Below are 17,292 nucleotides of genomic sequence, written 5' to 3'. Positions count from 1 at the left end.
CTGACGTGCAAGGTTATAATTACACTCGAGTGCTGACAACATTGTAATGAACAAAGGTCACAAAACTCGACAGTGTTTATCAGAACCTTGAGCTGCAATTTTGTGTAAAATCTGTAAATGAAGGGATAGAAATAAATCCTGGAATGTGAGAGACAATATTATAAAACACAACAAAAAAACTCATATGATTTGTGTTTTAACAGAGCCCTGAGATGTATTTTAACAGTCCATAGAGAAAATTCAGGCTGATAGGGTGAGTTCAGTGCAACAGGGAAGAATGATGATGACCTAGTGGTTAGAGCACTAGCCACCTAAAAGACCCAGGTTCAAGCACCATTCTGCCTGAGGCTTCCTGTGTGAGGTTGGGCAAGTCATTTTGGATATGTTTGCAGCAGTAGCGTATCCCATTAGGGGTGCTCCCAAACACACCCTACCTGCTTACCCCACTCACATGCTCCTGGCTCTTGGCTGTGGGGGCTGCCTGTCCCTTTTTCAGGCTCTGGGGCCCGGGAGCATAGCTACCTCCCCTTGTGGGGTCTGCTCCCTTTTGGGGTCTCTGGCACGCCAGCTGGAGGAGCTCCAGACCACAGTCCAGAGACTGCGCGCCATCAGGGACTGTGAGCAGGAGACTGACTCCTACTGCCAGGCCCTTCTCCCCCAGGAGCCGGAGGGTAGACCACCATCTCCCTCCAGGACAAGGGAGGACTCGGGGATCTCCCATTCTGTCCAGTCAGGGGCATGGACCAAGGTGGTCAAGGGCCCTAAGGCCCGCCGCACTAAGGCCCCTGCCCTGCTGGAGCTTAACAACAGGTACACACCTCTTGCTGCTCCAGCAGAGCCTGCTGAGTTGCCAGCTCCCATGGGCAACACAGGCCCAACTGCGGCTACCGCCCCCACTCTCCCCAAGACAAAACGTGAAGTGTTTGTTGTGGGAGACTCCATCCTGAGGGGGACTGCGTCCAGTTTTGGGCCCCACAATTCAAAAAGGACGTGGAAAAGCTTGAGATGGTCCAGAGAAGAGCCACGCGCATGATCAGAGGTCAGGAAAACAGACCTTACAACGACAGGCTGAGAGCCATGGGGCTCTTTAGCCTGGAAAAGCGCAGGCTCAGGGGTGATCTGATGGCCACCTATAAGTTTGTCAGGGGTGACCACCAGTATCTGGGGGAACGTCTATTCACCAGAGCGCCCCAAGGGATGACGAGGTCAAACGGTCATAAACTACCGCGAGACCATTTCCGGCTGGACATAAGGAAGAATTTCTTTACTGTCCGAGCCGCCAAGGACTGGAACAGCCTGCCATCGGAGGTGGTTCAAGCACCTACATTGAACACCTTCAAGAGCAAATTGGATGCTTATCTTGCTGGGACCCTATGACCCCAGCTGACTTCCTGCCCTTCGGGTGGGGGGCTGGACTCGATGATCTTCCGAGGTCCCTTCCAGCCCCAATGTCTATGAAATCTATGAAATACACCAGTAAAGCTGCTCCAGGTTCGCCCCCAGCAGCTCCTTTCAGGGACACCAGAGACTGAGAGCAGTCACGGAGAGATGCTCCCAAAGCATTTCACTGACATACCTCTCCATCAGAAGTATGTGAGGAGGAGGGGGTGGGCAGGGCATGCTCAGTAACATCCTGTGACCACATGTAGATATACCCAGATTCTTTCTGTGCCTCAGTTCCCATCTGCAAAATGGGATAATTGTTCTTTATTTCACAGGAAGATTTGTGAGGATTATTACATTAAAGATTGTAAAGGATTCAGACTCTAAAGATCCTCACATATTTCTTGCTGCCTCATTAACACATCTTTGTCCTAATTAGAGCCTTCTTATGGAGGGGACCATAGTGATAGAGGGATTGCTGCCAATCAGCAATCTTCATTCTTAACTCATTTACATATTATTGATTAAAAATATATCCGTGGGGGGTTTTTTAAGTTAAAAATCAAATCTTTGACTGTACATGTAAGAATAAACATTGTTGTGATCTACACCCTAGATCCCTAAAACTGGGTCAGAACCACAGAAGGATGTGAACTTTGACCAGTCAACAGCCGCCCCATTTTCCAAAATGAAGGCTCATCCCCCAATGTTCATCATTTTACTGTATGAAGAAACTTTCAGCTCATCATAACTCCCGCTTACCTAAATTACTTTTATGTCTTTGCCCAAACCTCCCTTACCAGTTGTGATACTAATTGTTTAACTGCCATTGATTGACAGAAGAAATATATGTAGAGGTAGACAACTAAATGCAGATAGGCTGCAATGAGGCAGAAAAGAGTAAATCAATGTTCCCTCATACAATCCGAAACAGTGGGGAATAGTATCGCTACTGGCAGATGGAGAGAGATCCATTGACCCCAAGGCCAGTAGAGACGACTGCGTTCTCTAGTGTGAGTTCTTTATACATCAGCCACGGAAATTTTCCCAAAGGTTGGGTTAAAGCAGGGCAATCCAACCAGCAGCCTGCAGGCTCCTGCAGCTGGCTTTCCCATTGTCATGCAGTGGGGAGTGCCCAGGAAAGCTGGGGCTTAATGCTACTAGCACTTCCTGCATGGCAAGGAGTCACACACCACTGGTGCAGCCTGGGGGCTGGGAGCCAGGGATGTAGCCCACACAGTGGGGGGCTGGGGTCTGCATGCAGCGGAGGGAACAGGGAAGGTGAATGCCAGGGGAGGCTACCCCTGCAGCACATGGCCCATGTTGTACAGCCCTGGTCCCACATGCCAGCACTAAGTGCTGCCCCTGACTGCCCCAGAGCTAGACAGTCCTAAGGTTTAAAGCATGTTTTCCAGAAAGATATCTAATCTTATTTTAAGGATTCCTCATTAGGGTGAGTCCATCACCTTCGAGGTGTTCCTTACCATTGACCACTGGGAAATGATGTGTTGTTTCAAGTTTAAGTTTGCAACTTCAGCTTCTAGACTTTGGAACTTTTGATGCCTTTGCATCAGGAAGGCACCACTATCGGATATCTCTTTCTGTGTGACAAGACCTGTACCCAGTGATCGAGTTAACTCTTGACCCTCTGTTCAGTAAGATGAAATGGTTGAGCTTATTAAGAATCACATGGTAAGGCTTGTTTTCTTCCTTCTAAATCGTTCTTGTGGACCCCCAAAGTCCTTTCAGAGTCACAGGTATCCAATACAGTCTCCCATTCATTAGGTACGGCCTACTCTGTTCTCAGTGTAGTACCTTGCACTAAGCCTGTCGATACAGTGTTTTGGATTGTGACCGTATAACCAGGCAGTTCAAATGGTAACATTATGCTAACCTGCCATCCTTATTATTTATACTTCTCCAAACTTTGTGTCATCTGCAAACGTTGCCATCAAAGATTTTATATCACCGTCTAGATGGCTGATAAAAAATATTGAATATCTTTATATCAAGAACGAATCCCTTGCCCCATTCATTGACGTTTCCCCATCAACAGCTACACTTTAATCTCTGTCATTAACCCGATTCTAATCCAGCTAATGTGTACCTTATTATTTCCACATAAAGGAAGGGTTTTAATCATAGTGTAACATGGCAGTCAGTCAAATGCCTTGGAGAAACTCAAGTATACACTATCAACACCGCCGCCTTTGCCAGCCAGACCTGTAATCTTATAAATAAGCAACAGCAGTAAAGCAAGGCTTTTGTGATGTTAATACTCCCGTAAAAAGAAAAAAAACCTAGTCTGTTCTTTCCCCTACTGCAGCGATCTCATTTAAAAATTCTTTTGGTAGCGAAACAGAAGTAGGTTTTCATTAGTTTCTTTTTTTAATTTTCTTTTTCAACTTGTTAGCTTCTTCTCTGTCCCTATTAGCCTGGAGGCAGGGTGCTCTGTGGAGAAGACTTGGAGTTTTTGTTGAGTTGTATTTTGCTCTGTTGTTCCTTAGATTATTTTGTGGGGAGATGACCCTGTAGGTGCTTCATGTGAGTCTCTTCTTGCATGGGCAGTTTATAGCTGGGCATAGCCCAGCTATGGGTCCAGAGCTTTACTGGTGAACAGAAACAGTTCCCACCTGCCCTACACACAACAGGATTCAGCACCAAGATTTTCAAATCTGACTGTTGATTTTGAGACATCTCAGAGAGATATGTTCTTCAGAGGTGGATATTCTTCATTTTTTGAAAATGTAAGTCCTTTATGACATTTCAGATGAGGAACCCCAAAACTGAGGTATCCAAAATCTCCATTCACTTCTGAAAATTTTAGCCAAGCTTGAGAATGAGACTCCCTGGGTTTGCCAGCATTAAACAAAATCCCCAGAGGGTGGAGTAAAGGGAAGAATTCCCAGCGCTGTAAGGACACAAAGACTAGAAACAGATATTTCAGTGAAGCATGACCAGCACATCTGATCATGCTCCAGGGATGTCTATCGACAACCCTGGTGAGTCTGCAAGCTGGGGAAAACCTCCTCTTGCCCTCTGTGTTGGGGAGCAGAAGAATCCCCTGCAGGAGATTTCCCTCCATGTGCCTACAAGTGTGGAGAGGGAGGATGTGAACAGGGGCTCCCCCCTATCCACTTGCAGGTGTGCAGGGGAAAAATCCCTGTGCAAGGTCTGACTTAGTGGGAGAGAGTGGGGTTTTCCTCTGCCCAGCCAGACCCATGGGCAAGGTCTTTACCTACTCAGCCTGACCCAGGGCAGGGTCCAGCTGGCAGGGGAAGTACTACAGAGGTAATAGATGTCTGCCACAATAAAGTAGTAGTCTATTGCCACCTTCTGTTGCATGACTGGTTTTCCTTTCACGTGGTGCAAAAAAGGGTAAGGATAGCTCAGCATTTACGCCACCTTTAAAGATTTTATGGCAGCACAAGTGAGACATTAGGCAATGTCTGTTTCCACTCAAATGGTAAAAATTGGTGTTGCATTTCTCCAAGGAGAACACCTTTTGCCCTGGGATCTTACAGACATACAAGGCTGTTGTCCCACTTTAAGTGCCTTGAGGTATGTACAGAAGTGCTCTGTGTGTGTTTTACAGTTCTGTAATTTAGAGCACTTTTTATAGTGCTATAAAGGTACAGCACTCTTAAGCATGACAGAAGTGCAGTGTTTGATTTGGGGGGAGGAGCCCTGAGCTTCCCTTCACTTTGCAGGCTAGGAGACAAGGAGCACCCCGCAGCCTTCTGGGGCTTCTCCACTGGTCAGAAATTTGACTAGCACACAGAAGTTATTTAAAGCACTATAGGCTGCTAAAGTGCTGTAAAATACAATGATTCAAATGTAATATCCCAACTATTTTTAAAGTGCTGTAAAGCCATGAAGTTCTGTTAAGTCATGGCAATAAAGTGCTTTATATGGCAAAACAGCAACTTCTGTACACACCCTTGAAGTATGCGAGATAAAATGTGTTAACACTTTTTCTCAGGATAATACTGTGTAGTCACAGCTCATTCAAGATCATTGCTAGAGGGCTGTGCCACCCCTATTTCATCCTAGGCTTTGACTTTAGCTAGAACTGCCTTAAATGAGGCATCTGCTTATACCCAAAGAAATAACAAGAGGGGAAAACAGTGGGATACAAAATTAGTCACATGGCCCAAGTTTCCTGGAAGTCAGGGCTACCAACAGTTACAGTAAAACCGATTGTGCAAAGTTGGAACATTATACCCAGATTTCTACAGTGCTGCTAATCTCTGCTAATTATATTGGAAATCCCTTGTATTCTAACCATGTCATTCATATTGTGCCAGAAGAAGTCATGGTTCATAATAATCATATAATGGGCAAAGATTTAGACGTAATCAGATTTTAGTTCCCCTGTCATGTTTCCATAATGCTGCTATAAAACCGACATAATCACAAAAAGCACCAGTTATTTAAACACTTTATCAGATTGACATACAGTATCTCCCCCTCTCTCTCTTTTTAACAATGTAAGATAACAGAAATCGGATTACAATTGCTGGGAACAGACTGTGATAAACTGTTTGGTTCTGCACACAAGCAACCTTAATGATGGCATCAGTCTCTCTTAATTATTAGTGATCAGCCTGTTATACTTGTATCATCCTGTAGCCAAGGCTGCATCAGAAGAGGTAGCACTATGGCATTTTGCAAGTAGTGGCTTTAGTAGTTTGCAGAGCTCTCTTTTAATTCTGAAATAATGGTCTCTATCTAAGGACCAGCCTAGAGAAGCCTAGAGGAGAGGGAAAATAGTCTTCATGTTTGCCCCAATAGGTAATAAAAAACCTCATTCATAAGAGTTAAGTATTTAGTATCCTATCTTTGTCTTACCCAAATGATAAGAGCTCTATAATGGAAAACTCTACAAGAAAATGGTGGGAGGATTAGAGTTGAACTGACTCAAGACTCATGATTTTTCTTCTTAACTGTATCACTGATGTGCTGTGTTATCTTTACTGTGGTCATGCTCCTTTTCCATGGTTTGACCAGCACAGGGTACCCTGCTAGGGAGTACACTGCCTTCTCGGGATGCTAGTCTGCCATGACTTGAGGTTATTATTCTATCCCAGAGAAGGAAACCGGCTCTGCCATCAGGGCTCTCTTTCTATTAGTCCAAGAATAATCAGCTGTGGCCTGGAGCGAGACCTCACAGGCCTGTAATGGAGGCTCCTCCAACGCCTTTATCTGCACCACAGGCCTCCTATTTGATTAGGGGCTCCTGCTATCAAGGCTTCACAGACAGGAGTTAAACACAGTACCTTCCTGGTCGACTTCGAGGAATCCCCCATAGTCCATCAGTCACAAAAATAAACAAGGGTGGGTCCCTCCCCCCACCGTCTCTCTCCAACATAGGGTTCCTCCCTTTTCCACTTTTTGTGTCCTTTTAGGTCCTTCTCTGAATATTCCCAGCCTATCCCTGGGAGTGCTGCACCAAGACTGGCTCTCCAGTAGAGCTGTGCAAAGCTTTGGTCCCTGATTCAATTCGGCGGAGATTTGGCCTGATTCGGTGGCTGAATCTCTAAATCCAAATCAAATCAGAGGACCCTTTAATCTCTCTGAATCAATTTGGAAAGATTTGGAAAGATTCAGCGGTACAGACATAGACACAGCTTTAAATGTCTTTTCTACATACCTCTAGGTAGCAGGCAGCTCGTGAATGCTGTGATGCTGGGTCACATGGAGTGTCCCACAGGAGCATGGGGGGCTTCCCAGTGTGCTTGGCAGCAGACCTGGAAGTGGACCAGAAGCACTTCCAGTCCATTTCCAGGTCCACCAGGGAGTACACTGGGGGCCCCCCTGCCTGTCTCTGGCTCAGTGACTGGTGCCTCCTGAGTTGGGGGTGGGGGGCCCCCGGGGTCCCCCATGGCCAATTGCCAAGCCAGGAGGGTGCAGAAGTACTTCCAGTCCACTTCCGGGTTCACTGCTGAGCACATGCTGCCCCCCCAACTCCTGTGGGATGCTCCATGCGCTCCAGCATCGCAGCGTTCATGAACCACCTGGAAGTATGTAGAAAAAGCATCATATCTTCAGATTTGGATTCAGCCGAATCGAATCAGGGACAGTGATTGGAATCAACAAATTGAATCACTGTGCCCAATTCAGGCTGAATCCGAATCAAATAGGCCCCGCTTCACCCACCCCTACTCTCCAGCTGCCCTGCTCCATCCACCACTGCAGCTCGTCCTGTTGCTAGCGAGGCAGCTTGACTCCTGGATGCTGAGGAGAAAGGAGTGAATGGGGATTTCCTCCCCCTGACTCCCCTTGCTCTCCTACATTTACCAAATCATTTCAGCTCTCTACCTCATTTTACTCATCTGTAAAAATGGGGTCACTTGGCACATCTACACAAGATGCTTTACTGTGCAGTAGACTAATCTTCTGTGCACTAAAGCTTTGCTGTCTATATGTGCAGGGCATTTACTGCACAGTCAATTAGGCTGCTGTGAGGTTAGCTGTACCTATAAATCCAGGTACTAGATTAATTGGACAATATGCAACTGCAAATCTGCTCCTGGTCAGCCTAGAAAGCAGAGGGTCAAAGGGGACAGGGAGCTCTCTGTCCTTGGTCCTGGTGCTGCTCCACTCCCAGTTCCCCGTAGGAGCTGGGAGCTGATCAGCGCTGGGAGTGGGGAGTTCTCTGCCCCTGTCCCAGCTCCCAGTTCCAAGGCCTGCCCCCTGGAGCCAGGTTCCAGGGCACACCCGCCCCCAGAGCAGCCGTGGCTACCCCCCTGGAGCAGCTCTACACAGTGCAGAGGTGGCTGCTCCAGGGAGTGGGTGGGGGTTGGGTTTCCAGCCCCTGCCTGCTTCCTGGAGCAGCCAGCTCCACACTACACAGAGCTGCTCCAGGGGCAGGTGGGGCTGCTCCAGGGGGTGGGTGGGGGCTGGCTTTCCAGCCCCCACTCACCCCCTGGTGTAGTCAGCTCCACGCCAAGCATAGCAGCTGCTGTCAAGCCCCATGCCCCCTCCATCAAGCAGGAGGTGCCCCAGTGAACCCCTTGCTGAGAAGAGAAGCCCTGCCTGGTAGAGGCCTCACTTTGTTTGTCCTGATGGGCACAGGGCCAGGAGAGCTCTGCCCACTGAAGTGGCAGCTGTCTCCCAGCCCAATGCACATGAGGTCCCCTCCTGATGTACACAGGACCAGGAGAGCTCTCAGCCATGTGCCTATTGGGACTAGCCCTGTACCCCTTGTCAGTGCATGGGCTAGCACCCAGGGGATTCTGGAGCTCCCTCTGGCTGCTACAGTGGGGCAGGGCAGGGTAGGAACAGCTCTGTACCAGGTTGCTTCCATCGGGAGCAAATCTGCTCCCAACAGGCAGCATGTATAGACATGGTCCTGGGAAAGGCTTACTGTGCAGTGTTTCACTCCACAGTAAGCCTAATGCTAATTAATAGTACATGTAGGCACGCCCACTTTGTGTGTGTGTGTGCGTGTGTGCACACACACGTGCATGCACATGCACTTGTGTGCATGTGCATGTGCTGTGAAACTTAATTGATAAACATTTGTAAAATGCTTCCAGTTTCTTCGGAGATGAACACTATACTAATGCAAAGAAACAGTACTATTATTATTACTACAGAACCTTTCTCACTTTAATTTGTGGACCTGTGTCTTCTTTGCTAGAAAAAAAGAAATAGCTTATGATAGGAAGAAAAAAAAAACTGTTGCTTCAGGGATAAATGATTATTTTAGAAAGGAAATGAAAAGTGTAACTGGAAACCAGGCATCCCAGTAAAAAAATATTCCTTCCTGGGCTTGTAGGTGTAATAAGTGGGATATCCATAACACTAGGGCTGGAAGGGATCACAATTTCTGTCCATATCCTTGTCTGGGGAAGCATCAGGTAGACCTTAAATATCCCAGAAAGATGCTTATCTAAGGTTCTTAAAAACAAGTAACAGAGACTCGACAAATTGTTCCAGCACTTAATAGCCTAATAATTAAAAGTATTTCTCAATAACTAATTCAAAACTCCCTAGCTGCAGGTTAAGTTGATTACTACTTGTCCTAACTTCAGTGGACAGGGAGATAATTAATCACCATCCTCTTCATAGCAACCTTTTACATGTTTGAAGACTCATACCATGCCTCCAATGAGTCTTCTCTAGACCAAGGAAACCTAATTCTTTTCACTTTTTCTCACAGGCCATGTTTTCAAGGCCTTTTATGATTTTTGTTGCCATGGGCTATCTCCAATTTCCATATACCTTTCTTAACACACAGTGCCCAGAATCTGGATGTGATACTCTGGCAAAAGCCTTACCAGTGCTGAGTGAGTGTGTCCTATGTAAGTCACTCCTGTTAATATATCCAAGAGTGAGATTAGATTTTTTTTTCATTGGCATCAAATTGTTCATTCACATTCAGGTTGCAGTCCACTATAACCCCCAGATTCTTTCCTGCAGTACTTCTGCCTACTTAGATAGTCACCGTTTTATGTTTGAGATGAAGTAGGGGCTTAAACCCTCCGTCCCCTCTCTCACGAGCATGGAACTCCAGATGGGGTCTGCCTAGCAGGGACACAGCAGCCCCTGCCAAGCTTTCCCTGCTCCCTGTTCGAGCAGTGGAGGTGAGGGGCAGGGCCAGATGCCAGCCCTCAGCTGGCAACCTGAGGCAAAGGGGGGCAAGGGAGGGGAGTTTAAACCAGGCAAGGTGGGGGGAAGCTGGCAGGGGTTGTTGCTCCTTTGCCAAGCAGACCCTGGCTGGGGTCAAATGCTGGTAGGAGAGGGGAGGGAGGGGCGATTAAACTCCTCTTCTTCCCCTCCTGCCTGGGGTCTGCCCATGTCCCCTGCCCAAGTGGGGAAAAACCTGGCAGGGGCTGCTGCCCCTCAGCCAGGCAGATCCTGACTGCAATCCCAAACAGTGTTTCCCACTCCCACCCCAACCCCCTTCTCAGCTAGCCAGAGCAGTGATAGTGCTCTGGCTAGAGAACAGAGCAGACAGCTGGAGCAGACAGCACAGCCCTGCCCAGCCCAGGGCTGCAAAGCATCCTGGGATTCTGGGGGACTGAGTTAATGTAAACCAGGAAGGGGTCTGGGACAGAAGTTCCTTAAACCAGTTTGATCTAAATCAGTTAAGTTTGATACTGCATTCAACCAGGTTTATCTTCAACCAGTTTCGCCATTTTGAAAATGGTTTATGTGCACTGAACTTCTGTTCTCTTGAAGGTTTAAACAGGTTTCTGATTATTTAAATGGGTTTGTGTGTAACTTCTGCCCCCAGCCTTTAGAAATAAAGCCTACTGACATCAAGCCTAACTTTCTGATATTCAAGGAGTAATCTTACAGTAAGCCTATCTTCAGACCCTTCTCTTATGTAGTAGTTTATTGAGCAGACCAAAGCAATTACAGATGTAGAAGCTGCAGTGATCTAACGTATCCCTTCCGGACACAGTCCACAATATTTCTACACACCTCAGCATTATATACAAGAGATCTTGCTCCTCAGGTTTGAAAGCTCTTATAGTTATGGTTTCTGTGGTAACTGTGAGTGAGATTCCAATTGCAAGGTGATCACAGTTATCATTCCAATGTAAGGAAATTGTTATTCCATTTTAACATTCATTTGTTGCAGTCTGATGCCATGACTTAGGCAACCATGTATGTAACTTGAAGCATGTGAGTATTCCCACTAATGTCAAGTGCTATGTTGCATAATGTAATAATAACAGCAGTTTGTCAAAACGTCTTTCGTGTACCTACCAATATATTTATAGGGATCAACATTCTTCAGTCCCCTGTAAGTGATGCCATTAGTAGTTATGCCATACTGGAATCGCTTGCATAATGTTATATTAATATATTTGTTAATATATGTGTTGATATATTAAAGCTTCGGTCCCTGATTTGAATCAGCGGAGATTCGGCCCGATTAAGTGGCTGAATCTCTGAATCCAAATTGATTCAGGAGACCCTTTAATCTCTCTGACTCAAATTGGAACCCTCCAAATGGATTTGGAGAGATCCAAAAAGATCCAGCAATTCAGACATAGACACAGCTTTAAATGTTTTTCCTATATACCTCTAGGGAGCAGGAGGCTCGTGAATACTGCAGTAGTGGGGCAGATGGACCATTTCACAGGAGCATGGGGGGCTTCCCAGCATGCTTGGCAGCAGAACCCAGAAGCACTTCTGGTCCACTTCTGGGTCCACTGGGGAGCACACTGGGGGACCACCACATTCCCCCATCTCAGTGGCTGATTCCTCCTGGGTCTGGGGGGGCACCCGGGGTCCCCCCATGGCTGATTGCCAAGCCGGCGGGGTGCGGGGACCCCCTGCACACTTCCCAGCTGACCCGGAAGTGTGCCAGAAGTACTTCCAGCCCACTTCCCGGTTCACTGCTGAGCACATGGGCCCCCCCTCCATGCTCTTGTGGGACACTCCATTCACCCCAGCAGTGCAGCATTCACGAGCCATGCCTGGTACCTTGAGGTATGTAGAAAAAACATTTAAAGCTACGTCTATGGCCGAAACGCTGATTCTCAGAATCAGCATCAAATCTTCAGATTCGGATTCAGCCGAAGCGAATCGGGGACAGTGATCTGAATCAATTAATCGAATCATTGTCCCTGATTCGGGCCGAATCCGAATCCAAATTGAATACAGCTCGCTTCGCACACCCCTAATCTGTTAATATATTTGTAAATATACTAAAAGCTGATGATCATTACAGACATCCAAAAGGTGGTATTATTGGTAGGAAACCTGGTCACCTTTTACTATTTCTACATCATTTAGCTGCCATTAAAATAATCTGAAGGGGCTTTTTGCTACTATATTACTGCTGCTTTGTGACAGGACAAAATAATGCTGCCTTGGAGAACTCTCATCTCTGGAGCTTGAGAATTAAATGGTTTCTGCCACAAACAAAGAAAATAGCTGAAGAAATCAGGGCACTAGTCCCTTTACTTTGGCAATATAGTGTGTGGAAAGAGAAGCACTATAAATTCACATTAATTTTTGGTCTCCATCTGTTGAAAGAGAGGAAAATAGGACTTGAGCATCTGGATTGCTAGAAGAGGATATGAGAAATAACTCTTAAGCTTGAACAAGCTCAATGGAAACCAGCCATATAAAATATATATATCATTGGAGCCACTTATTAATAGCTTTGCTAGCAAGTGACATGGGACCTTTGTGGATATCAAAAGATCTGGTCTCAAACAGTTCTTCCTGGTATCAGATAGTATAAGTCTTTTACAAATGTAAATGTTACAGATTGCTGCCCTGTAAATAATCTTCTCTTGGTCATTAAAGAAACACATGAAGGAAGCTAATGAGTACTGTGTTACTTAGGATAACAGAAAGAATCCCACAGTATCTCAGTAAGTACAGTATTCGGTATACCATGTGTCTCCGAGATATGAAATTCATCCCACGAGTGAGGTGAAGACCTCAAATAAAGTGTGATTAATTCACAAGAGTGCTATTGTGGTCTTTTCCATGAGTTGGATTATTTCCATGTTCCACAGATGGTCATTATGGGCTCTGTTCCTATGACAGTGAAATAAACATTAGTATCATATTTTTAGTGCATATTCAGTTTGTACATTAACTCTTTGAGTAACATACAGCTTTGTGATTGACTGTCTGCAGGAAGACTGTGCATGCTCTGTCTCCTATGCAACAGCAAACATGAAGGACACATAGTCTGAGAGAGAAAAATATTGCACTGGTGTACTGTGGGCTTAATTAGAACTAGGCAATAAAATACAACTGAAGCTTCCATCATGTAGCTTTAATGCACGTCTACTATGCAAAATGAGTTTGAAGCAAGGATGACTGTTTCCCAAACAGCTGCCATACCTATTCAAGACAGAAGGCCGGTCTTAAATATTCTGGCCATAGATGGTGCATATTAGGCATTGCTTGCTTGGAGGCAGTGTGGATTCACTTGCTGCAGTGGGACTTCTGGAAGGCATTGTGCACAGTGGCTTTTGAAGTCGCTAGGGAGTGGAGCCAAAGCAATATCTCCCAGAATGACTTAGATGTTTCTCTCTTGTTAACTGTTGAGTTCTTGTTAGCTGTTGCGAGTGCCTGTCCCAAGGAGTACTACCAGGGAGCAACTGCTTTGCTTAGGAGAGAATTGTGGCTAATCCATGCACGGGGGCAGAAGGAAAAAGAGTGGAGCTCTTTTGCATTTTGCTTCTTCATTGCCCCTGCACAAGGGGCCAGCAGCAGCTGGACCTATATGAAATGCAAAACCTCAAGGCAGCATGAAGGGTTAAAACTGGACTTTCAGGTCTAGCACAGTTTTGCTTTTCAGAGCTAAAAATCAAACCTTTCTGTCTTCTTATCATGATCATTAGAAGAGCCTCTAGGAGCTCCACCAAGGTGGACTGTGCAAAGCCTCGAACTGACAAAGAGCAAATATAGTCACTGCTGCAGAAAGCTTACAGTCCAGGTACTGCGCTTCAGGAGTATTGTTTTCATCCTCTAATAACAAAGTAGCTTCCTCAATACAACTTATTCATTTAACTTTGTTGAAGAAAGGCCTGATAATCAGCAGCTTTTCTCTCCCTATGGTACAATCACTATATTTTTAGGCTGCAAAGCTAAGAAATTGATTTTTTCCACTGGTACTTATTGTCTTTTATTGCCGCAGAAGATTTTAGATTGGGGATGTGAAACTTACAGGCAGCTCAACTTTGACTCGGGGAGTAGAAGGGATTCTGGTTTAATGATCCATTTGGGCATACCCCTACCTTTTGATCACTGAATTTGAATCTTATCTATCTTCTAGGCATTTGTACCTTGTCTTTCACCATGGCACACAATTAACAACTGCACAGTCATTTTTCTATAAGGAATTCTACTCTGCCCTACTCTCTTTTTTTGAGCTTCTGTTACTTATTTGGTTTACAATGTGTTTGTCCTCAAAGGAATGCTACATTTTAAATCCATAAAACAATGTGCTTCCCCAATTACTGGGCTACAAAAAAAAAAATTCCTATCATAGAAAAGACAAAGCACACTCTACTATCATGTCAGAGCCAAAGCTGATCAGTCCATTTTAAATCAACTATAACTGGCATTCTCATATACCGTTAAATTATTTACCTGAAGCTGATGGACTTTCAAAAGCACAAAATATTTTCCTGCTTCTTTGAAAACATTAAAAAGCAACATAATAATAATACTAGTTTTAAAAAATCCCTATTCCTTATCTGTCACTTACAGCTGAAAGTCCCATTACTGTGTGTGAGTGAGAGGCAAATGCAACACTACCAGTGGGAAACTTAGATAAGGTCCATTCCATAGATCCGCCCTAGTGTCATTGGTGTCTCTGGCAGTGGTTCTTAACCTTTTTAGTCTCAAGGCAAACTTTATTAGAATCAGGACACCCCTTGGAAAATGCTACCTCTTAGCTTTCACTTCTTTTTAGCTACAGAAAAATCATAGAGCAATTCTTCTGTTGCAAAGAGCATAGATCAGAACAGGGCAGAATGTTTTTGATACTATGGATTCGTATTTGAAATCTCTGGATCTATCTGGCAATTCAGTAGTAGGTATCTGCACATCTAACAGTGTGTGTCATCCTTTGGAGGATTTTGTGGGACCAAGGGTACTGTAGTACTGTAACAGGAGGGCATCCTAGGGGCCGCCGTGATCTCCCCGACACCCCTTACCATGCCCGGTTAGTCTATAAACCCCCTCAATTCTCCCCCGCCACATCTTTGATGTCAAATATATATAATAGGGAGGCTGCCTCTTCGTCTCCCTGGACACGGTTTTCCTCCTGTACACTGGCCCCATTTCTGTAACGGGTGTTTCTGTGCACTCCAGCCTTATGGGCCATGCATGGCTCCAACCATCCCTTTACCACACCCCAAGCCTCGCTGATGGAACTGGCGTTCTTTGGTCTCACTCTGTCTCCCTGGCGCTCGGGCTCTCCCACCTTGTCTTGCACTGTGCCTCTCTGGCGCTCATCAATCGCTGCCCCCTCCCTGGCGCTCAGGTCGGCACACCCCCAATGCAGCACCTTCTCTGGCGTTAAGGGTTGGCTCACCCCCAATGCTGCACCTTCTCTGACACTTGGGTTGGCACACCCCCAATGCTGCGCCTTCTCTGGCGTTCGGGGTCAGCGTGCCCCCAGTGCTACGCCTTCTCTGGTGCTGGGGTTCCCACGCTGCTGTGGACCCCTTATGAGGCCTCTTCCATCCCCTTATAGCCTCACCCAAGCCACCGGTAAAACAGCAAACAAAACACAAGCCCCTAAGCTATAACATGAATTCATGCCGCTTGGCTAAAACGTCCTTTTGAGCCACCCCAAGGGTGCTCCAGCTCTCACCCATCTCAAGCTCACCCGCGCTTTCAGACCTCTTCCCTTTACTCGGTCAGACAGAGCTCCTTCCCCCTTGGCTGCCAGCAGGAGACTGCCTGCCTAGCCTCAGGCCCTGGGGTTTAAATGGGAGCCAGGCCCTGCCCCTTTCGGTCAGCTGACCGCTAGCAGGTGTGGGTCACTGGCTCCCTCTGGTTGCCATGGTAACCCAAAGCTGGGCTCCTTCCTCATGGCTACGAAAGTAGCAGGCACTTTAGTGCCCTGCTACAGGTACCATGGTTGAAAATCAGTAGTCTAGGGCAGGGGCAGCCAGGGGAGGGCCACTTAATGAGTTTTGATAAGCCATCAAGGGCCGCAAGCAGTGCTGGATTTAGGCTTGAGCTACTTAAGCTACAGCTTAGGGCCTCACAATATGAGGGGCCTCTAACTAAGAAAAAACATGGATGTTTTCATTCTAATATGACAAAAATATACATATATATGGCTCCACAATTATTATTCATATTACGTTCATAATTTTGTGCAGAAATAATAATACTTCATCTTAAAATTTCATGAAAATCCATTTTTGTGGATTATTCTTATCATATGGTGCCTCTTAAACTGGACATATTTTAGGGCCTCAGCATATCATAATCTGGTGCTGGCCGCAAGCGTAGCCCCTCCCCCTTGGCAGGTACCCCGCCCCGGTTGTCATCTTGGGACCAGAAGTCCCGCCCCTAACCCCTGATGTTTGCCACCAGAAGTCACTCCATTTGTCCCCAGAAGTATTCCTTTTTGGGGAGGGTTGTCATCTGAACCAGAAAACAGCCAAATCATACACTAAGAGTCAAACATCTACTATAATGTATTTTAATTTTATTACAAAAAACATTTTTGTCATGATTTGTGTTTGCGCAGTGTATATAGAGGTGACTGCATAATAGGTCAAAAAAAAAGTCTTACTCTTGTATATTGTGTGGGGTGTGGCTGGGGTGGGGGCGTATGGTGAGGTGTGGGGGGTTCATTTGGGATTTGTGAGGGGGTGTGGCTGTGTGTGAGGGGTGTAGGATATGTTGCGGGGTATGTGTATATGTGGGGGAGTTGTAGGGGCAGGGTGTGGGTGTGCAGGGTTTGAGTTGTGTAAGCGAGGGTTGGGGGAGCAGGGACTCCCTCACATGCATTCCCCTCCATGGTGCACAGCTCCCGCTGATGGTGGCAGCAGCAGGTGGGGGCCCTTGGGGTGCTCATGGCTCTGCTGCCCAGTGGTACATGGCTCAAGCCAGCACTGGACAAGGTGACAAGAGGCACAGCCAGGCCAGCCCACCTCTATCACACAGGGCTCTCCACTATGCACATGCAGCACCCGGCACTTGTGCACCACTGCAGGAAGCCTTGCATGATAGACCCTGCTGGCTCCATCATGTGGAGCTTCCCCCAGTAGCACGTTGAGTGCTGAGAGTTGCACAAGCACTGAGGGGAGCCCCATGTGATAGAGGCAGGTTGGCTGGCCATGCTCCTTGCTGCCACATACAGTGCTGGCTGGAGCCATGCCATGAGTGTCCTGAAGGCTCCTGCCTGCTGCTGCTGCAGCTGCTGCTACCACCGGCATTGGAAACTGTGCACCA

At 46.5% G+C, this 17,292-nt stretch overlaps 1 protein-coding gene across 1 annotated transcript in view; it reads left to right on the top strand.

Moving 5' to 3' along the window:
* SPATA16 (spermatogenesis associated 16) overlaps window positions 1-17,292 on the top strand; it is a 151,660-nt gene that overhangs the window by 655 nt on the left and 133,713 nt on the right. The gene's annotated exons all lie outside the window — the stretch shown is intronic.

Source organism: Gavialis gangeticus, unplaced genomic scaffold (assembly GCF_001723915.1).
Source record: "Gavialis gangeticus isolate Ggan-Ray unplaced genomic scaffold, GavGan_comp1, whole genome shotgun sequence".
NCBI lineage: Eukaryota > Metazoa > Chordata > Crocodylia > Gavialidae > Gavialis > Gavialis gangeticus.
This window is presented reverse-complemented; position numbering and strand designations above follow the sequence as displayed.